This window comes from Adiantum capillus-veneris, chromosome 14, assembly GCF_014529385.1.
Source record: "Adiantum capillus-veneris isolate H3 chromosome 14, ASM1452938v2, whole genome shotgun sequence".
Taxonomy (NCBI): domain Eukaryota; kingdom Viridiplantae; phylum Streptophyta; class Polypodiopsida; order Polypodiales; family Pteridaceae; genus Adiantum; species Adiantum capillus-veneris.
Window position 1 is genome coordinate 33488968 of NC_140944.1, and position 25552 is coordinate 33514519.

The window sequence follows — 25552 nt, forward strand, 5'->3', positions numbered from 1 at the left end:
TCTTGAAAATGGAAACTAGGCAAAGAGAGAGAGAGAGAGAGAGAGAGAGAGAGAGAGAGAGAGAGAGAGAGAGAGCTATCAAAGGCCTTCAATCTATTGGAGAGAGTAAGTGTGGTGGTCTGGGTGTGTCTACCCAAAGTGTCATCACTGTCACAATATTCCACATGTTCTTGATCATCAAGAGCATTTGCATCTTGAACTTCCACGAGCCATAGTTTTTTTGATTCAGCTTGCTCTTCACTAAGAAGGGTGATCCCTTGGGGCCTGTGTGTGTGTGTGTAATGAACACTCACTCTTCTGTTGATTTTGAAATCTCACTCAACTAGTGTGGTACTTAAGAGAGCTATGCCGCTACCTCTAGACTCTTAGCTCAATAGCTTAAGCTCTATTATCAGTCCAATAACCTAGAGCTATGATACCATGTTAAAACATATCTAGCACAAGATCATAGACTAGATGCACCTCTCAAGGTACACTCTAGCATTATGTAAATACTATGAGCTAATACTTATACTACTTGTGCTAGTCACAATAAAAATGAGAGTAAATGGGTTCACACATGAAGTAATTGATTGATATAATCACACATGCTAATCAAGAGATCGAATACGTACACATCTGATTTGATGAGAAACACTCAATAATATTACAGATGGCAGAATTACATGAAGTGTAGGAGGCCAATTTGGAATACACTAATTAATGGAATAGTAAACTCAATCCCCAATAACAAAGTGCTGAGATAAAACTCTAATGTGTCCCTCAAAACTATGTTATTACCCTCCTTCTCACCTCATATGAGCAGATATTGCATAGCTCTTTATAGTAGGTGCTACTATAGAAAAAAACAACAATGTAGAGCCTGTTTGCAGATACTGTAACGTAAGGAGATTAGATAATCTGCCCATGAGATTTGGTATGCTTCTAAAGGACAATGAAAACGCTTCTCCAAGAGGGGAGTAATGTGAGGCCTAAGGTACAATTGAATAGTCCAAAGGCCAGGACATACATGCGGTAAAAGAGGGTTCTATAAATAACATGGTTATGGGATATATAGGGAACTGGTGGGTGGTGAAGAGCATGTAGTTGTCTCCATGGTCTTACACACACACACACACACACACACACACACACACACACACACCTACACACACAGTGGGGGGGGGGGGGGAGAGAGAGAGAGAGAGAGAGAGAGAGAGAGAGAGAGAGAGAGAGAGAGAGAGAGGGAGGGAGGGAGGGAGGGTGGGGGGAGAGAGAGTGAGAGAGAGAAAGAGAGAGAGGGAGAGAGCGATGGCAAGCTAGCCCACCCGCAATAGAAAAAGAGAGAGTCGGGTCCCCCTGCATCCTACGTCTTTCCTCCTTGTCTCCAATCAACAAAGAGAGAGAGAGAGAGAGAGAGAGAGAGAGAGAGAGAGAATCTCTCTACACAATGTTTGAATTTTCCTTCTTTTATTGTGGTGCAGATATATTTGGATGCTCGATAATTTTAAAGCATATATTATTTTCAAATTAAAAAAATCTAATAAGAGAAAAACACTTTCCAAATGAAAATAATGCTCATTATAAAACACTTACAACATAGTAATGTAATTGTAGGGAGAAGCTATTTATTCTTAGAAATCATACAAAAATTAGGTGTTGCAATTTTGTATAGACATCGTAGAGCTTGTCCCAAAGGAAGTGAACCATGTCAAAAAGACAGAACATATATGAATCCACACCCTTAACATGGAGATGTTAATTCTTTTGAGAGTTCTTCAACGCCACAATTCCTTCACACATGTTTTTATTGCAATTGCCCATAACGATCTAGCATGCTTTCTTATGAGCGTACAAGAGATGCAATGAGCAAATTATGAAAAATACCAAAACCAACGTAATGGCTTTGCTGGACTACCATGCTTTTAAACTTCTCAAAAAGAGAATCTGTTTTGGTTTTGCCCATATGGGCCTCCATGGTCAGATTTAAGATGCTTGCAAACATGCATACCCATTGTTCCGCTATCTGCATTTGATCCCCTTGGATAGGGAAGGCGGCAATGTTTTTTATGGTTTCCATCTGCAACACTTTTAGATTCGGTACATCTTTTAATGCTTCTCCTAGATCTTGTTGGTTGAACAAGTAAATGGGAATGTTGAAAATTTCCATCTCCTCCAATGTTACTAGGCCCTGAGACCAAGCCCCCCCCCCCCTCTCTCTCTCTCTCTCTCTCTCTCTCTCTCACACACACACACACACACGCACGCACACAGACACACACACACACACCATCATTAACAATGGACATACAACATAGATACATATGTTTTTATACACACACATATGGAGAGTAAGATTCCTCCATAGATGAATACACTATTACCGCTTATAAATCTCTGCAGAAGTAGATTCATCCTCTTTGAGCTGAATGAAAAGATCCTACTTACCTCATGCACCAATTTGTTCCATGATAAATCAAGAGCTTCAAAGATGGACTCTATTGGCACAAGGTCACTTGGCTGTGGTCGAACTTATCCTCTAGATCCATAGTACTTCTTACAGCCAAGCACAAGAATAAAATTCCTCCCTTGTTAAGCTCATGTGTTCTACTCTTCAAAAATGCTTCACATCAATTTTGGATTGTTTATCATAATCATCACATACATTCTTTGATGATTTGTCTTTTATAATCCATGTACAAGCATCGTTCGATGCAAGAGAGGTCTTGTCAATAATGCCCGGAGGAATCTGAAAATGGATTTAAAAGAAAACACATAGTCACAATTCAAAGCTAAAATTGTTGGAATTAGGGTCGTAGAGAAACGCACATAGCTTGGAGAAGATGAAGGAAGCTCAAGGCACACAATAGAGAGTGTACTACTTAGTGTGCAATGGAAAAATAGACAGCCCTAGAGTGATGGGCGTATATACAATGCACGGGGGAAAAAACCTCCTAAAGAGGGAAAAAATGCCCCAGCGGTCCTAGTGTGTTCACACATATCACTACCACATGTATATGGCAGCAAATCCCCCTTGGAGTGATGTGGTGAATGAGAGCCGGCACATGAGTAAAGGGAAGTTCCATGCCCTAAGGACATGATCAGTCCACAAAGGGGAGTAAGCCCAAAGCTTTGCGAAAAGCTTCAAACTTCTCACGAGACCATGCCTTTGTGAAAAGATCTGCAAGGTTGTCCTATGTTGGCACATAAGACAAGATGATCTCTCCTGCTGGGAGCCTCTCCCTGACGTAGTGGTAATGCACCTCAATGTGCTTTCTGCGAGCATGAAAAACTGGGTTCCTCGCAACTGCCAATGCGCTTTGACTGTCAGTGTAGATAGTGTCCGCAATGTCCTGTCCAACACCCAAATCAGCCCCCATAAGGTGTCTGAGCCATACACACTTAACCGTAGCTGTGAAGACTGCCCTATACTCAACCTCACAACTCGAAGTGGCCACAGTAGGTTGCTTCTTGCTAAACCATGACATACATGAACTGCCAAGCATGAAACAAAAACCACTTGTGGACACTTGCGTGTCAAAACAACCAGCCCAATCTGAGTCCGAAAAAGCATGTAAGTCTGGCGGCAATGATCCCCCCTTGGGATAAAACAAGCCAAGATGTAAAGTGCCACTAAGGTAGCTGAAAATCCTCTTGACTGCTTGCCAATGCTTAGACCCTAGGCTATGCATAAATCTGTTGACCTGTGAGACTGCAAACTGAATATCTGGTCTCATGTTGCATACATAAATGAGGCATCCAACAACAGTTTGGTAAAGAGTGACATCAGCAGGATCGCCAGCATCATGTAGACTCAAATTCAAACCTGTTTCCATGGGAGTGGCAATAGGTTTGCAATCCTCAAGTCCAAACTTACATAGCAATGTCTCTATGTAACTTTTCTGACACAAGGCAATACCACCATCACACTGCTTAAACTGTATACCCAAGTAATGATGCAACAGCCCCAAATCTTTCATCTTGAAAGTAGCATTCAAATCAGCCTTAAATTCAGCAATATGTCTCTCGTTTGGTCCAGTGATTAGCAAATCATCCACATAAAGAACCACAATGAGCAGTACGTCACCCTCACGCTTTACATACAATGTGCTTTCTGTTGGACTGCTACAAAAGCCTCATTTAACCAAATGAGTGTCAGCTTTCTCATACCAAGCACGAGGAGATTCCTTGAATCCATACAAAGACTTCTTACATCTTCACACTTTGTCCTCTTGTCCTTTTATGACAAAACCGCGAGGCTGCATTACATAAACTTCCTCAAATATGTCACCATTCAAGAAAGCAGTAACAATGTCTGATTGATGTACATCCCAACCAAAATGAGCTGCCAATGCACATAGAAAATGCACATTAGTCATACGACAAGTGGGAGCAAAAGTCTCTTCATAATCTATGCCTTTTTGCTGTGCATAACCCTTTGCAACAAGTCAAGCCTTATGACGATCGATCTCACCATCTAGCTTGTGTTTCAACTTGTAAACCCACTTTGTACCATTGGCTTTTTTGCCAGGAGGAAAATCACATAAAGTCCATGTGTCATTTTCTATAAGTGCATCATATTCTGATTGCATGGCAGCCATCCAATTTTCTGAATTATGTGCTTCATCAAAAGACAGAGGCTCGTCAACATCATGTAAGCTAGACACAGCCAAAGCATAACGAGTATGACTAGACAAAGGTGCATCCAATTTATTGTCACGCAAAGTGTGCACTACCATTTTGGCATACCTCTAGCCTCCTCATTTTCAGCCCTTTCCTCATCAAGTACATCATGTACATTTGCATCAGTAATAGGCTGATGTATAACATTTTCAGAGACCCCCATAGGCTGTACATTTGCCTCATTGGAACATACATTCGTATTTCCACCACTGAAAAGAGGCAAAAAAGTGTCATAAATGTCTTGTGAGCTTACATTACTGTCTCTAGTACATGATAGCAAGGGCTGAACAAAATCTTCCACAAACATTACATCCCGTGAAACCAGAATACGCTTTGTTTGCGGATGATATAACCTGTAACCTTTGCTTTCAGCACTATAACCAACAAAAATACATTTGACAACCTTATCATCCAATTTTTTGTGCTGTGTTTGTGGCACCAAAGCATATGCCAAACAACCAAAAACACGCACGTGCTCAATAGAAGGCTTTCTATCATGCCATGCTTCATATGGAGTAATAGACTGCAAAGCTTTCGTAGGACACCTCTTAAGTACATAAGTGGCACACATGATGGCCTCAAGCCAAAAAGAATGCGGCAAAGCTTGACTTTTGACCATACATCGTGCCATTTCCGTTAGTGACCTGTTTTTCCTCTCAGCAACACCATTTTGCTGAGGCATATAAGAAACTGTAGATTGGTGTTTTATCGCACGACTAGCCAGAAATGCATTGAATTCATGGGACATATACTCCCCCCCTCAATCATAACGAAGGGTGCCCATAGTACATTTTGAGACATTTTCAGCCATAGCCAGAAATTGTTTGAAGCACATAAAAACTTCGGACTTCGATTTAAGCGGAAATACCCATGCATGCCTGGAGTAATCATCACTAAAATTCACGAAGTAAAGGTAATTGCCTAATGATGGAGTTTGCATGGGCCCACAAACATCACTATGCACAAGCTGCAACCTGCATGTGACCCGAACTGAACCATCCTTTGGAAACTTAGAACATTGCATCTTACCCAAAATACAACCTTCACAAACATGTTTGGCACGTGCTTCAAGAGGCGGCAAAGAAGCAACCATATCAGATTTCTGCAAATGCAGCAAACTAGCAAAATTCAGATGACCAAAACCTACATGCCAAAGTTTTGCATTTGAAATCGCCCTTGAATCTGCAACAGCATTTGCAAAATTTTGTCCACACTTGTCATACAAAGTGAGTTTATACAACCAACGACACAAAAGGCTAGATGCAACAACTTCATCACCAAAACTGAGATCATGAATTGTACATCTGTTATCCACAAAGTTGACTACAAGTCCAAGTCTAGCAAGTGTGGATATAGACAAGAGATTCTTCTTGATCCCACGTACATAGAGTGCATCAACAAGTGTGAAGGAACTACCATTTGCAGCAGAAATACAATCTTTCCAACTCCCTAAACTGGATAAGAGGCATTGTTGGCACAAGTGACAAAATTCCCATGAGGGACAGACTCAAGAGAGGTGAACAATTCACGATGTGAGGTAATGTGCTTTGTAGCACCACTGTCGAAATACCACACATGTGAATCTGCAGCAACTGACAAGCATGCATTATGGACAGAAGGATTGTAAGTGCACTCTGCGCTAAAAGCCCATTCTGCATCAACATCAGCATTACAGTCTCCTTTTACAGAAGACTCAACAATGGTTGCATTTGTAGTGGAACTAGCATTTGCAGTGGAACCACCCTCTTTCTTCTTAGCCTCTTTGGCCTTCAACTTAGGACACGACTTGATCAAGTGATCATTAGCTTTACAGTAATGACAACGCATCTTTTTTTTGCCCTTGTCACCAGAATTGCCCGACGAAGTGGTGCCAGCAGAAGCATTAGGAACAGAAGTTTTTCCACTCGCAGCAGAACCATAAGAAGTGGTTGCATTGCTGTTACCACCCTTTCTTTGAGAAGCAATAAAAGCCTGTTCAATTGCACGCTGCCTAGTCCTATTTTTTCTAGAAAGTGACTCTTGCAACAGCAATATGCATAATGCATCAAACTTGACAACTTCAGGATTTCCTTGGGTCATCAGTCTCCAAGTACTAGCAAAAGTCTGGTAAGAATCTGGTAAGGAATTAAGAACAGTCTGCACAAGGAAACTGTCTGAAATGACTTCTCCTGCAGAAATAAGTTGCTCATTGATATCCTTGACACTAGCAAGGAAAGTGTCCAAATCATCTTCCTCATGTATAATCTTCGACTCCAGCTCTTTACGCAGCAAAGCAATTTTAGCCTCATTGTGACTTGCATAAAGACCTGCTAGAATATCCCAAGCTTGTTTTGCAGATTTTGTTGAACGGATGTGAGGAACAATGGTGCGCTTCACAGACAACGTAATCAATGCATGAGCCTGCGCATCCTTTACATCCCAACGAGCTTGTTCTATCGTAGGCAAAACAACTCTAATAGTTGCAATCCTTGTAGCAAGACCTGTAACATCCTCAACATCGCCTACATCCTCAGAACCAGGACGTACATCAATGCCCTGCACAATATTCTAGATGCCCTTTGACACAAGAACGCGTTGTATCATATAAGCCCACATAGGGTAATTGTCCCCATCCAACCTGTCCTCAGCAGCAAACATCTTGAACACATCTATGTTGTTGTTGTTTTCCATGGTGAATGATGCACCTGATGTGAAAATTGCCTAAAAATAGGAGAAATGGAGCGGGAACAACACGTGCTGTATAGCACAAACCGTAGAAGACTATAAGGCACCTGTTATGCAAAAAACGACACTGACAGAAATTTTGCACAAAATGACAAAATTGCCTGTGCAAACCTACTTGTAGTGAAAATGGAGGCCAAAATGAGCCCGAATAAAAAATCTGAGCAGACCTCATTGAAATCGGAGAAATTGAGCAAACGTGTGCTGGAGCAGCTGGCGACTGAGCCCGGGAGAACGCAACCTACTCTGATACCAATTGTTGGAATTAGGGTTACAGAGAAACGCACACAGCTTGGAGAAGACGATGGAAGCTCAAGGCACACAACAGAGAGTGTATTACTTAGTGTGCAATGGAAAAATAGATAGCCCTAGAGTGATGGGCGTATATACAATGCACGGGGGAAAAAACCTCCTAAAGAGGGAGAAACTGCCCCGGCAGTCCTAATGTGTTCACACACATCACTACCACATGTATATGGTAACAAAAACATGTGGAGTTAACACTAGATTGGTAATAACAAGAGTCCTTGGACACTTTTGTGTCCTCTTCACTTAACAACTTTCAAGAATAAGTGATGCTTGAGATGCCAAGTAGCTTCTAAAGTGGTTTATAGACCTCGAAAAAACTTGATTTTTTTTGGGCTAGTGATTTCATCTTTAGTTTTGGTTTGAATAGCATTTTTAAACCTAACATGAGCGAAAAAAAACACATGTACTTTTTTTTTGTCAATTTTCATAAAATTGACATTAGACCACCCTAAAATACAACTCAATGACCTTTAAAGTGCTACACAAACACCATGAGTGATTCTCAAGATGTTTTCATGCTTCCAATAGCTAGTGAGCCTATGTATCAAAACCTATGGCCCATTTATGAAAAACTCTTTGTGCTATTTTTTTAGTAAAAGGAACCAAAGTGTGTAACATGGAAGCATTTATAGTGGTAATGATAGATGTATGCATAAAAACATTGATGATACATTAACAAAATAAAGAAAATGCAAATTTTTTATAATTAATTCTATGTCCAAACAAAGTTTTTTGGGCCTACAACAACCACAACATTGGTCAAGACCCCAATGATGTTTATAGAGAAATTATGCTTGATCGCTAGAGAATTTTGTATATTGTGTAAAATGGAGTTACCTAGCAAATAAATTATTTCTGGTCAATTTTGAGCACTCCTTTAGTTTTGAAAGGTCCTCACAACCATATAATCAAGATTTGTGAGTGTTTCTTGTTTTTGCCCCAAAATTAGTATGGTCTTAGCTTTGAGTATATATAAGCACTTCATTCATATGATAGCAATATCGATTTTTTTTCCAAAACCTTAAAGGACACTTTTATGTCCCGTTAACTAATGTTAAACACAAACAATTACTTTAAACAATTACAAGGTGTGATCCATTGAGCCTACTTTAAATTTATAGAGATGAGTAATTCAATTGCTAAATTTAAATGATGTTAAAAAAACAATTCGGAGATCACATGAAGAATCTCTTAGCTTACACTTCATTGGTAAGTAGTACCCTTATTCTTAATGGGAAGATTTTTTTTAAAAAAATTCAATTAGGTCTCCCCGATTTAGTCTCGGATAAATAAAAAGCATTTCAAAACATCTTGGGTGTGTAAATGAAGGGTCTGTGTAGGAAATAAGAGGGGTAGCGAGGGAAGCGAAGATCTATGCCTATGGGCCGGTACGATCATGGGTAGTGCTATCTCGGCCAAGATGTTTAATTTGTTGAAAGTGATTGGCGATTTAGGCCGAGTTGGACCTTTTGAATCTGGTACCGTGTGCGAAAGTGATTTGTTCTTTAGGCCTAGGGTAAAAGGACCAATAGGTGGACGGCCCCAAAGGGAGGCTTTGTCCACCCCCAATGTAAAGGTAAACTTTACCCAATATAACACACAACCTCACCCAATATCACCCAATAGAGAGACAAAAAAGTGGAGGTCTAACGGTTACATCATTTGAAATAAAATGATGTAGCCTATTTGGTCATCACTTCATTTCAATCCTTGTTGGTTCCTTTTTCTCTCTTTTGCGGTACATCAATCTCCCCTTTGGCTCCCTTTTTTGTTACACACGATTGATAAATCATATTATATCTTTTAGCACACACATTTGTTAAATACAAAATTTATATCCTCTTAAAGCTCTCGACATTGCGGATTTGATGAGCTTTTCATCGTTGAAAATTGAGCTTGGAGGAGAAAGCTACAATTGTCTCTTCTTAGGTGGCCCACTACTGGCCCCTTTACCCTAGCGGGAGCTCATGTAGGTGTGCGGAGCTCTCGTGGACGCTGAGTGTTTAGCGCGTATAAGATAATCGCTTTTGGGTTCGAGGACATTTCCCTTGGTAATTCAGCGGCATAATATAAGCGCTTTTGTGTTTGAGGACACTAGGCTTGATAAATTTAGCGCACATATTATCTGGAAATAAGTTTTCTTTTTGGACATTAGCCAAGGCAAATTAAGAGTGCTCTTGATCATTGTGTTGGTCTTTGAAGTGTTATTTCATGAGCGGGATTATGGCTCTCTCGGGGGGTTTTTCTCGTTGATATGTTGCTTGATGAGACGATGTCAAGGGATCCGAGCGGTAGAGAGCCATCAGATCCTAGTGAAAGGGGGGCGATTTCGAATTTCCTGCAGAGAGGAGAAAGAGGGCAAGCGATGCGAACACATCGAATCTGGAAAATATTTTGAAGACCGTTGCATTTGGCACCTTGAGGGTTTACAAATCATGAAAAACCCCCTATGTAACATGCGTTCGCGGGGTGTTTTAAAAAACCCTCTTTTAACATGTCCGAATGATAAAAAAACATGAGACTTTTTTTTTATATTCAAAACTGGGACGAGTCATAAAAAAACGATGAAAAATTTATCGCCTACCACTCCCCCGTCTGAACTCTAGAGGACGGATCAAGCTCTCGTTTAGAATGACCCAATTATAACAAGGTGAGGACTCACGATGGCCTGTTGAAGGGAAGGGGGGAGGAAAGATTTACCAAAACTAGGTCTTAATCAGTGTTGCAGTTGTTTTGTTTTAATATAAAATTGCATTGTCTATATACACACACAATTACAAACTAGCGGTTCTAGAACGGCTTACTGGTCAATTTGACCCCCACCATTGTCTTCAACGATGGATTATGCTATAAACGCCCTACCTAATGTCTTGTTATTTAAAGACTTCTTTTTTAATGCCTTCATAAAAAGAGATAGGTTTAATAAACATAAGTACATAAATATATATACATATATATATATATATATATGGATATATATATATATATATATGTGTGTATATATATTTATGTATGTATAGAATTTAATAGAATTATGTAGCTTGAAGCTTTACTTTAGCATTCTAATAAGGTAGAATGCAAGAGAAGTAAAGCCATGTGAGGATGCGAAATGAAAGGTAAAAAAAAAGATCCATTTAATATTATAAAATTTAAATAACATTTAAGATAAGTTTCAATTAGGCCATTTTTTTTTTCTAATCGATACCTGCTACTCATAAATGGCTTATATATTATGAAGGAGCCCCAATAATAAGGTAAATGGTGTACATTGCACATCAGTATTTTGAAACAAAATAAAACAAAAAGGAAGTAAAATACAAAGACACATTAAAAATCAAAACAAAAGAATATTTTAATGCTTTCACATAAGCATAGAAAATAATTAAACAATTTAGTGAAATAAATTTTTTTGAAATCCTCAAACGAGAGAATTGTTTATCAATCCCTCACTGTTTGAGAAAGGTGTGTCTGAGCTTAGACTTAAGCCGATTGAAAATCGAGATTAGCCGATTGCAAAGGATGGTAAAGGGAGTAAAACCCGATAAAATATACTAAAAAATAGTTCGAGTATTTTGTAAATTAAAAAAATTTTACTGGTATTTTCAGTTTGTATTTGTATAAGGAGGAAACTTACCGCTTAGACAAAAAGACTTTCTCGAAGATTGCATCATAAGATCAAACTCCTATGAATATTTTGTTTAATGTTTTGATCTCTAAAGTCGTTTTTCAGCATGTAGACAAAGTAAATGCTGCCTTGGAGAACAGCTTTCTATTCCAGAGTTTACCTTTCTATTCAGAAGACTTTTGAATCCCTTAGGAACACTTGTCTCTCAAAGAAAGTGTAAGGAAACAATTGAAGGGACAATAAAGTTATTTTATAGAGACCAAAAAACCAACGATCTCGATGTTGCAACAACCTTGCACAATGAACGTTATGGCTTTCCGCAAGCCAATAAAAAAAAGATCATTCCAAAAAATTGACTCATTCAAAGCTTAAACGAAGAACCCGTTTACAAACTAAAATTGCTTCACATTCAAATTCAAAAGTGACATGTATGGCTAACGCCGTCCGTAGGGGAGAGAGAGAGAGAGAGAGAGAGAGAGAGAGAGAACCTGAGAGAGCCAATGCAAAGCAAAGGAGCAAATAGCAAGATCCAGTGAAGCGAATGGAAACAGACGGCCGTAGAACGAGCCTGCCACGCCCACAGCAAAGACTAGGGGAGGCGGACGGTCTTCTAGCTCATTGTCGACGGCGATGGTAGACTTGCAAGGATTGGAAGAGAGAGTTGAAATTATTAGAAGGCAAGTCGGAGAAGAAGTACTGTATCTCCAGTGGGCTGGAATGCAATGAGGCAGTGCAGGTTTGCCCGAGTGTTTGAAGCACGAAGTCTGCGCAGTCGAGAGTGTTGCGACCGTAAGAGCAGCCGAGGTCAGCGATGGCGATGCGGTGGCGGCGCAGGACGAGTTCGTCGTCGGCAGCCAGCGACCGGCCGGCGCTCTGATTAATTTCGGCTACTGGTCGGCCGTTACTCTCATTTGCAGCTGCTGCGCGGGCGCTCAGCGTATTGAGTTTTATTGCTTCCTTAAGGCGAGGCTTGGCCACGGAGTGAAAACTGTAGTTCTGATCCCGTGAGTTTTTTGCATAGCTCTCCTCGCCTGCACTGCCTTGCGTCGCTCTCATCGTCGATAAATCGACGCCGCTTGTAGCTGCTGCTTGCAGCTATATTTATGTGCTACTTGTACAGTGGCTATGGGTGGCGTAGTAGGAACATACGCATGATTTCCTTTCTCTCTATTAAACTCATGCCGTCCGAGTGCCCTTTCTACGTCTGTACTCTGCACCCATCCAAGCTTCTGGTGCTGTGCTCTGCACCCATCCAAGCTGGATGGAGAGAGAGAGAGAGAGAGAGAGAGAGAGACAAAGAGAGTTGCAGCCGCTCTGCTCAGTCGACGTCGCCTTTAGCCCGGCATTGAAATTGATATCCTTCACGAAGCGTTAAAGTATGAAAAAAGCTGGATGGAGAGAGAGAGAGACCGGCCTTCGAACCCATCAACTTCAAACCTATTTATTTACAGGGCCTTCAAGGCAGTGGGGGGAGCATACAGAAGAAGAAGAAGAGAGTTTTAACGTCGTAGGAAACTATCCCAAGAGACATTAAAGATCTAGCCGACGAGGAGAGTTGAACTAGAGACCTCTTATTCAAGAGGGAAATGGCATAACCAATCTACCACACTTGGGTGATAGAAAGGTTATACCATTTTCCTCTTTCTATTAGCACACCGACACACACACCCGAGAAGAAGAGAGTTTTAACGTCGTAGGAAATTATCTCCACAGAGAGAGAGAGAGAGAGAGAGAGAGAGAGAGAGAGAGCCTTCGAACCCATCAACTCCAAACCTATTTATGTATAGGACGTTCAAGCTATTGGGGGAGCAGTTTGGTAGGTTCATGCATCCGTCATGGTGTGACCTGGTTGGAGCATAGCGCAAAAGTATTGTGTTTGGCCTTACCAAGCCGCGGGCGGCCTCATAGCCTCGAAACAAAACCTTGGGCGGGCACCAACTTTAAGCGTCGAATGCGGAAAAGCCTCAAACCGTTGATCCAGCCACCTCCAAGAGGTCAAGCGGCCTAGCCACAAGGCCAAAGAAAATTTATCAAGAGATATTAGTCATAGGTTAGAAAAAAGGTTGTCCACGTAGAGTGTGAACTGAATGCACTACAAGAGGTTGTGTGCTCTTGTGACGCTGTTAGCGACGGAAATACACTGGGTTTTTATAACCCCCGGCATCGCTATAACCGTCGCTACGAGCGTCGCTACGAGAGCATCGCTATAAGCGTCGCTATGAGCGTCTCTATAAAGCGACGGTCATAGCGACGGTCATAGCGACGTTTACACTGAAGACTATAGCGACGCTCATAGCGACGCTACAGAGCCATAAATAGCGACGGTTATAGCGACGCCCGAGAGAATTTTTTTTTGGTGGCAGGGCATTCACCCATCAACCATATTGTACTTGATTCACTTTTTAAAAAAAGTGCAAGGGTAGATAATAGACCCAAAATAGTCACCCACAAGACGCATTGTTTGCAAAATTGACAATTGTACACATCATAGGCAAAATGAATTGATTGGCAAATGTAATAATGACAATTGTACAACATCATAGGCATAAAGAATTGATTGGCAAAAGGAACTGCGGTGACAAATGTAATAATATACATGGTTCAAAAAGACGTAAGCTATGAGAAACCCTAAACTAATGCTATCTAGCTACGGCTAAACTGACGTCGTCTAGTCAGACGTCTCATCGCGTCCAAGCGGCGTATCTGTCGGATTCTGCAAAAAAAGACAATAAGACAGCTTTCAGTAAGTATAAACATATAACGACATTTATAAAACAATACAAAAAATAAAAAAGAGTAAACCCTAATACTAACCATGCCGCCGCGAGAACTGAGAATGTCCATCAGGGCGTTTAAGCCCTTCCTGCCTGCGTACTTGCGCTCGTACGGTGTGGGATCACGTCCTGTCATCGACCACTGTCAAAACATACAAAGATTTCATTATGTTAGAATTAAAAAACTCATAAACCCTAAACTATCGAACATAAAGAGCAATGTGAAAACACTTACAAAATCGGCCTCAAATGATGCCCATCCACCGCTCCCCAAGTGGTGCGAGCTCCCTGCCTCTACTCGCGCTCTGGCTGCATCCTTTTGTTGCTTCCACTTGTCAGGATTCTCGCGCGCTGCTTTCTTCGCATTCTTCCAATCTTCTTTGGCCAGCCAATCTGGCCTGTTCCACCCATTCTTGATTGTTTTTTGCACTTCGGAACGCTTGTGTTTGCAGTATTCGCGCATTCGAATCTTCATCAGGTCTTCATTGAAGCGCTGATCCCGTGTTGGAACGGGAAACTCATCATGAGGTATGCTGATGACTCTGTTTTTTAAATCACTTGGTACTTCACTCCATTTTTTTAGTATGTAGTGTCTAAACAACTGAGAGTAAAGACCACGCATGCGCGAGATCACCTTCTTGCCGTCATCATCCATGATGATGCCGTCGCTGAAGTCGATGGAGTAAGACAAGCCCTCTGGCCGGTGACGCGTGAACCTGGGTGTCCCGGCAAGGGTCTCTAGCGGCGTGTCGATGGGGGTACGGACGTCAGGTGTCTCCATCGGCGTCTGGGCCCCGAAGCGAGGAGTGTCGAGAGGGGTGGCTCCTGGTGGAGTAGGTAGAGGTGTGTAGCTTCTAGGAACAGTCAGCCATGCAAAACCTGGCATAGATGGCGATGCTGTGGCTGGTGTGGGGGCAGACAAAGAAGGGTAGGGTAATGAGCGTCGTCGAATACGAGGCGGTGTGGAGGCATCGGTGGCGGAATCCCCACAACAACCGCCACCGCCACCACTAGAGCGCCGGTGTCTAGACGAGTGTGAAGCTCGTCTCGTCGACGCCGAAGCTTTGGAGCGCGCCGAATGCTCCGAAAGAGAGGGAGATGCGGATGGAGTAGGAACGCGCGATGATGCGCCAGTACTTTTGGATCGACGGAGCTCACCATGAGTGAAGGCAGCAATACCCTATATTCCATTGAGGGCTTTCTTCACCCGCTTCATGCAGGCATCGCAGTCTATGGAGACCTAAATCTAATATAATATAACGTAAATCTAAATCTAGCGTAAATAAACGTAAATCTAGTTAAAAATAAACCTAAATCTAATTTAATGTAAGTCTACATATAACCTAATCTTTAACGTCTTTTAAGATAGCTTCTTACGACGTTATAACTCTCTTCTTCTTGTGTGTGTGCGCGTGTGTGGATGTGTGTGCCAATAAAAAGAGATAAATGGTATAACCTTTCTATCACCCATGCCAAGTATGATAGATTGATTATGCCATTTCCCTCTTGAATAATAGGTCTTGAGTTCAACTCCTCGTCGGTTAGATCTTTAGTTCTTTTAATTTTAATTAGTTTCCTACGACGTTAAATTAGTTTCTCTCTCTTTCTCTCTCAATGTGTGTGCATTTTTTTGGATCGTATGCATGTTTTCTTTCTCTTTTCCTCTCTCAATGTGTGCGTTTTTTGTTTATGCATGTTCTCTCTCTCTTTTCCTCTCTCAATGCGTGCGTTTTTTGTTTATGCATGCTCTCTCTCTCTTTTCCTCTCTCAATGTGTGTGTGCATTCTTTGTTTATGTATGTGTGTGTGCGTTTTTGTTTATGTTTGTACTCTCTCTCTCTCTCTCTCTCTCTCTCTCTCTCTCTCTCTCTCTCTCTCTTTCAAAAACACTATGTGTGTGTGTGTGTATGTGTGTGTGTGTGAGAGAGAGAGAGAGGGAGAGAGAAAGAGGGGAAGGGAACATGAGAATGAGGAGAGGGAAGGAGCATACCTGGCTCTCCTTCCTCTCCTCGTGTGTGTGTGTGTGTGTGTGTGTGTGGAGAAGAAAAAGAGAGAGAGAGAGAGAGAGAGAGAGAGAGAGAGGGAGAGCGTTACCTGCTCCTTGCTTGAGGGCGCCGAAAAACTCAGATCTGAGATCTGAGTTTTTGGGCGCACTCGGTTATTTTTTTAGCCCAGCCGGCGTCGCTATGAGCGTCGCAAATTAACAAAGAAATTTGCGACGCTCATAGCGACGCCGGGATTTTTTTTTTTGAGCGTCGCTGTGTGAGCGTCGCTACTATGAATAGCCTCTTGTAGTGATGTAGAAAGTAAAAGGCTCAAGATGCCTGCTTGTGTGTGCGGTCTAAACGTGCCCTTAGTTACAAACATCCCCCCAATTCACGCACACACACACACACACACACACACACATTGAACAATAACGCCACACTTAAAGACTCCACGCATTGATGGAACTTGGGATACCCATACCAAGGCACACACCACCTACCTCTCAGTAGCCAAGCTTAAGGGTCTTCACCTTCTCTCTAGTCCCCAACGTGCATCAAAATCTAGGGGGTTTCATCATTCAGTACCCCCTATATAACGTGCGTTCATGGGGTATTAAAAAAATCTCTCTTTTAACACGTCGTAATGAATAAAATGACCCCTTATTTTATTTTATTTTTTTTTAAATGAATATAAAAACCCCTTATTTGAATGTATCTCTGTTAAATTGACTAAATGTTTTTCATTTTAAAACCCCTCTTATCGAGCTCACGTTATACATTAACATGATTACATAGTGCACCCCCCGAGATCCAAATGGTGCTTTCATAGTGAGTCACTCATTGTGAACTTACTTTTCATCAGACAAGGCAATCTGGTTAAAACTCTAAAAAGCCTTCCACACATACCTATTGAGCATTTCAATTATAGAATTCGATAATTTATACGTAATCGTTAACATCCATATGAATTCACGTATGAACAAACAACCATGCATATGCTCGAATAACACCAAAAATGTCTAGATACCATGCACATTTTCAAACATGTACGCTCGAATAACAACAAAAGATATCTAGATACCATGTGCCATTTATGTAGCTCAAAGGCTTCTCTCCCTATCGCATGGCCTACACTTGGAGGAGTCATTTGTATAAATTTTATATATCACGTGGAGTCAAGGACTATTTATAAAACTCTTTATCTATGCATTTTTTATAAATAAAATACACCCTTTTTCTATTCAATCTGTAAAAAAAAATTCAATTCCATTTTGTAGTACCATTCTGCATGTGAAAACATGCGAAAAATAAATTCAAGAAAAATTACCAATATATCCTTCTATTTTGTGAAAATTCTCAAAATACCCCTCAAATTTCAAAAGTTCCCAATATACCCCTCACATTTGACAAAAACTTCCCAAATTAATACCCTTTGATTTCTCCAAAATTTCAAAATTATCCCTCATTAACCTTGTAAACATCTTTAAGGACAACCTTTTTGCAACTCTTCATAGGAATATTGGTTCTCCCTCAATACAAGAGGATAGAACTAGGATTTTGTATGGTATTGAGGGCACTTAAGATGAAGTTCTTTAACAATTTTTGACACAGATGCCTTTATTTGTGACCTAATTCGTGATTAGTTTTTTCTGAAGAACTTAGGAATAACTCTCCCTTGTCTTAAATATTAGAATAAACAAAAATAGGGGCAAATCCATCCCAAAATAACACAAGGGTATATTGGAAATCTTTATAATTTGAGGGGTACTTTGGGAATTTCAACAAATTAGAGGGTTATTTTGGTAATTTTTTCTTGAATTTAGTAACCTCTTCTGTTATACTCACGTGATAGTCCCATAACCATTAAGTGACTTCCTCAAGGGCTCATTCTGATTGTAATAGGACTAAATTTTTAAGTTCTTAAACTCGAAAATAATGTAGCAGAGCATATCTTTCGTTTAGCACGATTTGAAAGATTGTTGAATAGTCTATTAAATAGAGCTTATATGAATGAGTTTGAAATATTAAGAGAGAACATGTATTCTTTTTTTAAAAATAATACACTAAAGACGTATTTGATAAAGATTAATGAATAACAGATAGTCTGTCTATGAACAGTAAAATTGAGATTTTTATTAATATTAGTGTTTTATATTTATGTGTTTTAGCTTTAAAATGCATGGGTAGGCTTAAAATAAGTTGAAAAAATAATGGAGACCCAAAAATAGAGGTTTTATGAGTAGCGAACTAAAAGTTTCGTTTTCAACCAAAAAAAGACGTTTTTCGCAATTCTGTTTGCGTATCCTTGTAGAATAGATCTATTCCCGTCGTTTTGAGTACCTGGATTGCTCTATTCTGAGTTTGTTTGTAAAAGTTATGATGAAAACAAACAGAAGGCAGCAGTAGTGTAGTATACACAGGGACAGACATACATACGACATCATACAACTCTCCCTGCTATCAACCAAGAAGTGGATTTGTTTCTTCATGGTAGGCTATTGCAATTGAGATTATGAAGGTACATAATTATGTTTTTTCACTTTGATTATCATGTTGAATTGGTTGCACGAGTATGTTCTTTTGGCTATTTTCTAAGCGATGCAGAAATCAATGTGTGAAACAGAATCTTTGCAAAGTTTAATGATAAAAATCTAACCTTCACAGATCGCTTAGCGATCAAGTTCTTATCTTATTCTCGCAGGTATACTTCATGAGAAAATCGAGTTGATCGAATGCCTAAAAAGCGGCTATTTTGAGAAGTCACAAGCTTTTCGAGGAAAAGAAGGATAAAAGCACGACGAGTGGTACGTTTGGGGATCATTCATAGATCTCCTCTTCTGCGAGTGCGAGTGCGAGCGAGACGCTGCATGCAAGCGGACTGAAGCTCGGGGGTGGTCGGGAGGTTTGAGCTCCGTACAACGGAGTGTGTCCATATATTCCATTGCTCCTCTGTTGTATCAAAACTCTGCAAAAATCCATCAATACAAAGATCTCTTTCTCTATCTTTTGCTGTCTATCTCTATTATTCTGTTGCTGTGACAATTGGTATCAGAGCAAGCGGTTGATTATGGACATGGAAGGATACAAGAGGAGGATGAAGGAGCAAGAAGACCTGATTCGGTGACTACGAGAAGATTTAAAACAAGAAAATCAAGAGCGTGCTGAGGCTCTGTGGGGCAAAGCAGCACAAGAGCCTGATATCTATGTGGACCTTAATGGCAAACATGAAGGCAAAAACCATGCTACTCCACCAGGAAACAATAATCATTGTGGCGGCGTTGGGATACCTAGCGGTGGTGATAGTGGTGATGTTGGGAACGGTGGTGGTGGACGTAGAGGTAGTCAACGCGAAAAAGAAACGATGACGATATGGAAGAAGCTACAACCAAATCATTCTTAACGAAGGCTAAGCTTAAAGAGTTTGATGGCATAAGAAAGATATGCAAAGATTTAGAAGCGTGGATTGAAGAACTCAAAGATTTGGATTATACTTTCAATATCAAAAACTCGACCACTAGACTTTCGAATGCTCGAGCAAGGTGACCGATAAGACAATACGTACCAAAATGGCTCAATTGGAGACTTTTGGCAATGCCAACGATACAGGTAAGTCATCTACCCCTTCTTTGTGATGTTTTATGTCTTTGATACGTCCTTTTAAATCTTTTGTGATCGAATTTATGCGTAAAAGTTGAGATTTAAATTTGAATTTCTTAATTGATTTAGATAGCATTTATTGCTTCTTATCGTCTAAATTGATTGAGAAATTAAACTTGAAATTAAATTGAGAAGTTAAAAGACTTGTGGACTTAACCAGTGGTAATAATAGTTTCACCAAAGAGTTAGTAGAAATTTTTTTTTTTTCTTTGAAGAGTCGGAAGCATAAAGATGATTTCTATATCATAAACATTGATATGCATAATGTTATCATTGGTATCAATTAGATAATTGAAAATCATATTTTGATTGAATGTTAAGAAATAAAATTATATCTTTAATCATTTGATGATTATAAGTCACACTCTTGGTGGAAAGAAAGAGATTCTAAATCTACTTTTGGCCATGGAATTGATAAGGTGACTTAGACAAGGGTGTGAGACGTTTCTTGTGTTTGCTAATGGGATTAAAGAAGAATCTGGGGATAAACAGAAAGAGATAAATCCAGAATTTGTAGAGGATCTCTTACACGAATTTAAGGACGTGTTTCCGAACGATCTTCCTAGTATACCTCCGCCTAGAGCTGTAGACCATGCCATAGATCTATATCCAAGAGCAACACCTTATTCAAGGGCTCCATACAGGTTCAATATTGATGAGATTAGAGAGCTCAAGATACAACTTGATGACCTTTTGAAAAAGGGTTTCGTTAAACCTAGTGTATCTCCTTGTCTTAGTCCTGTGCTATTCCAAAAGAAAAAGGATGGTACATATAGGTTATGCATTGAATATAGGGCATTAAACAAACAGACCATTAAGAACAAATATCCTCTTCCTCACATAGATGAATTGCTTAGCCAATTGAGTGGTGCCACTATATATATTTTCAAAGATTGACCTCGTTCTGGTTACCATCAAATCTGCATTAAGGTCGAGGATATTCCAAAGACTGCTTTTCGTACACGTTATGGGCATTACAAATTTACAATTCTTGCTTTTGATTTGACTAATGCACCAACAAATTTCATGTGCTAATGAATAATATTTTTCACCCATATCTTAATGACTTCATTCTGGTATTCTTGGATGATATTTTTGTGTATTCTAAGAATGAAGAAGATCATGCATTGCATTTAAAGAAAACATTTGAAGTTTTGTGTGAACATAAATTGTATGCCAAAGCAAGTAAGTGTTCTTTTGCAAAGGATCAGATTGTGTATTTGGGAAGAGTGATTTCTAAAGAGGGGATTCACATTGATCTGGATATAGTTAAGACTATTGTGGAGTGGTCAACACCTAAGTCAGTAAGGGATGTAAGAAGCTTTATGGGTCTAGCACAATATGAGAGAGCACACATTAAAGATTTCTCTAAGATAGCAAGTCCTTTGACCAAATTGACCAAGAAAGACAAGGGTTTTGTGTGGACTTCTAGCTGCGAGACTGCTTTTGAGACCTTGAAGGCTAAAATAGTGGAAAATTGTGTTTTAAAAGTTCTTGAGATGGGCAAACCATTTGTTGTGTCCTGTGATGCTAGTGGTGAACAATTAGGTTGTGTTTTGACACAAGAAGGAAGAGTGTTTGCATACGAGTTTAGGAAATTAAGACGACATGAATTGAACTATGCAACACATGATCTAGGATTGCTTGCTATTGTTCATGCATTGAAGCATTGGCGTCATCTTTTGCTTGGTGTAAAATTTGAATTGCGTACTGATCATCAAAGCTTGAAGTATATTTTCACTCAACCATTGTTAAACAACAGACAAAGAAGATGGATTGAATTACTGACTGAGCATGATTTTGATTTGAAGTATTTGTGTGGGAATGAAAATAAAGTTGTAGATGGATTGAGTCATAGGCCCATGTGTAATTTGTTGACTGCTGTGCGGTCCAATTTGATTGATGATATACATGTTGAAGTTGAAAATGATTCTTTTTATATGCCTATTTTGAAATTCTTACGTGAAAATATTGGTGAGATGTATGAGAACAGATATCACTTGTATAAGGGAAATCTGTATTATTATGACCGCTTGTGTATTCCTGGAAATTCTACTTTTAAGAGTCAAATTCTGCATGAGTGTCATAATTCACCTTTTTCTGGTCATCTTGGATTAAATAAGACATATGAAAAGATTAAAACCTCATTCTTTTGGTTGCGTATGAAATTGGATGTTAAGAATTATGTGCGTGAGTGATTTCAATGTCAACAAGTTAAGATTGAGCATAAGAGGATGCCTGGTGACCTTCAACCCTTAGACATTCCTTTACAGAAGTGGGAGTCTATATCCATGGACTTTATCATTAGACTTCCTACTACTTGTGGAGGGTATGATTCGATCTTTGTGGTGGTAGATAGACTCACAAAACAAGCTCACTTCTTTCTTGTAAAAATAACTGATACTGCATTGACCATTGCACGTTTGTTTGTGAAAGAGATATTGCGTTTGCATGGCATGCCCAAGAGTATAGTGTCTGACAGAGATTCTAAGTTCACTTTTCATTTTTGGAGAGCGACTTTTGACTCTATAGGTACCCAATTACGCAGTCTACTGCTTTTCATCCTCAAACTGATGGGGAAACGGAGAGAGTGAATCATATTTTAGAAGATATGTTAGGAATGTATGTCAATGAAAACCAATCTAATTGGAATGAATATCTGCCTTTGGTTGAATTTGCATATAACGGTTCATATCATTCATCTATTAGGATGACTCTGTTTGAGGTAATGTATGGCTACAACTGTCCCACACCTATTTATTTTCTTAACTCGAGGAATAAGGTAGAACTGTCACGTGAGATGCTTGAGAAAATGGATAGCGAGTTGGCCGAAATCAGGGGGGAATATTAGAGAAATTCTAAGTTGAAAGATGACGGAAGGTTGACTGTAGAACCGGACTTAGTGCTAGATAGGCGTGTTAAACATCTAAGAAATAGAGACATTGTGGAAGTTTTGGTTAAGTGGCAGAACTATCCAGTAAAAGATGCATCATGGGTTGATCTTAGTATTTTGCAAAGAGAATTTCCCTCTCTTTCCAACTCTGAGGACAGAGTTAATTTTGATAAGAGGAGAATGTAATAGGACTAAATTTTGAAGTTCTTAAACTCGAAAATAATGTAGCAGAGCATATCTTTCGTTTGGCATGATTTGAAAGATTGTTGAATAGTCTATTAAATAGAGCTTATATGAATGAGTTTGAGATATTAAGAGAGAACATGTATTCTTTTTTAAAAAATAATACACTAAAGACGTATTTGATAAAGAGATGAAGATGAGCTATTTCGTAATGTATCCATCAAGTATGGAAAATTATGTGTTTTTGTAACTCTCAATTTCTCTAAAAACTTATTGAACATGGCATCCATGTCCTCATGTGTATGCCCAACCATCAAAAATCCTAGTTGGATGGTTTTGAAAACACCCCAATAGAAACCAAGTGAGCCATATTTTCACTGAGGGGTAGTTTCAACCAAGGAACAATACCCACTTTAGAGTTGATTTCAAAAGAGTGTCTTTCCAAAACTTAGTTGGAGAGATCATACAACTACATGGTTAAGGGAACCAAACCTGGAGTTTTAAAGAAGAGACCAACATGGGAGCGAGATCATCTAATCCTACACCAACCCATAAACTTTTGCGCTTGCAAGGTTTCTTTGAGAATGAGCAAGGTGCTCAAATATATCAAGATAGTAGGGATCAATACTATGTGAAAATTGAAGAGAGGTCTAAGTTCATAGTGACAATAGCCATTGATACTTTGAAGAAGAGGGAAACACGTATATTATTGTGCTTAACCCTTTCATTGTGGACAAATGGGGATTAACAGGTACAAAAGAGAAAGTTGACACAAAGCCTGAAGAGAATCCACCAACACTGCACATTCTGGAAGCCAAGATTATCCGAGTAAATGTGGCTACACATGTCAACACCCACGTGGGCTTATACAAGTTTGACAACAGAGAGAAAATGCTCTCCTATAGATGTGAGGAGCCCAACTTGAGGGATGTAAATGAGCAAAAATGATTGTACATGTTTACATTTGAAATCAAGAGGGACACACAACTTATTATGTTGGACAAGCATGGTCATTAGTATTCTTCAGTGAGTTGTAATGAGCTCGAGGGATATATGTACTTTGGAGGAACACTCCATTAGTACTACTTCACCCCTAGCTTGCATAGACCTATTGTTTCAAAAACAACAAAACCAGAAACTACGAGAGTGAGTCCCTTGAAGTCTCACATGCAAGACTTGTTCATTCAACCTCATATGTTTTCACCTAAAATAAACCAATGGAGTCCATGGATTCTCAGGTTCCTATGTCAACACATTGATGTACTGCCCCCCGCACAAAAATTATTTTTAGTATAAGAATTCTAGATATCACAACGGAAAGTAGGGATATAAGACCCAAGGGAAGGTTGTCGGAAAAAATCTCCTCCAGAGCACCTGTCAATGGTTATGAAATGAGGGATGCTATGGGTGGAGAACGTAGACTGATGAGAACAGCTGCACAAAATCAAAAAATGCAACCTTCTCAAGTGGTTAAATGCGTACCAAAGAAGTATAGTGAATCAAGAGATCCATACGTGCATATTTCCATATTTAATCAAGCCTTAAGAGTGGAACAAGTAGAAATTTTCTATACACACAGTACGAGGGATTCGAGCTAACACTGGAGGGAACTACGTTAACCTAATTTTAATCACTCAATAGTGCGGATTTCTTGAACATTGATAAACTCTTATGAGAGTTTGCAGAGTAATTATTTAAAAGAGGAATCAAGCACGACACGGTTTCTCATATCTATGCTTTCAAGCAAAAGGAAAAATGAAAAAGTAAAGGAAGCTTCCCTTTGCTTCAGGAAGTACATCAAAAGATGTCCAGTGCAAGAGTTACCATAGGATGATCGCTTATCGATTCTCTTTGTTGAGGGATCGATAAAAAAAACTGTCAAAAAGGACTTGCACCTTAAACCTTGCACCACATTCTAACAAGTGACTAGGGAAGCCTTCTACTTGGTTGACAACTATAAGACTTATGGCGAGGTAATGGAAGACGCAGAGATCAATCCTAGCAGTGCATTATCTACATCCAATGGGATTACGGCAAAGCAGAATGCTCCTGCAACAACCACACCAAATGTGGAATAGTTCATCCTATAAACCACACCAAAGAAGTGGTTGTAGGATGAATCATACCTATAGACAAAATCCTAATCTGAGACCACAACAAGTGTACCATAGAGAAAAATACACAAACCATGACACCAATGAAAGTTTTTTATTGTCGTAACTACAAGAGGGAAAGTCCATAGGGACCACGTACAATGCAACAATTGCCACCGCCTCGAAGATACCAGATGGGATATAACAATGAAATACAGGGAGGGGAAAAACAACAGTCAACATTGGGGAAACAAACACCTTTATGGCAAGATGAATGAGCCATTGTGCATGAGCCATTTTGTGTTATGTACAACCAACAAAGTCATTTGTAACCTCAGGGGGTTCACTATATGTAAACCATCTATACAACGTGCGTTCAAAGGGTATTTAAAAAACCACTTATCTGTGAATCTTGAGCTAATAAAACAACCCCTCTTTCTTTATGAACTTACGAGTTTTTTTCCAAAGTGCAATAAAAAACCCCTTATTTAAATATATTTATGTAAATTTACACAAAATTTTTGAATTAAAAAACCCCTCTTGTTGAACTCTTATGGTATACTTACATAAATAGAGGTGGACCCCCCGAGTTTGTAACGCAATCGCTGATGCCACTAGTTGTCTATTATGAAGAGCTAGTCGAAAGTC

The 25552-nt window shown here is 39.7% G+C and overlaps 1 pseudogene; it reads right to left on the reverse strand.

The window, feature by feature from the left end:
• Positions 1-1822: 1822 nt before the first annotated feature.
• LOC147442194 (gibberellic acid methyltransferase 2-like) lies at positions 1823-12620 on the reverse strand (annotated as a pseudogene).
• Positions 12621-25552: the final 12932 nt, after the last annotated feature.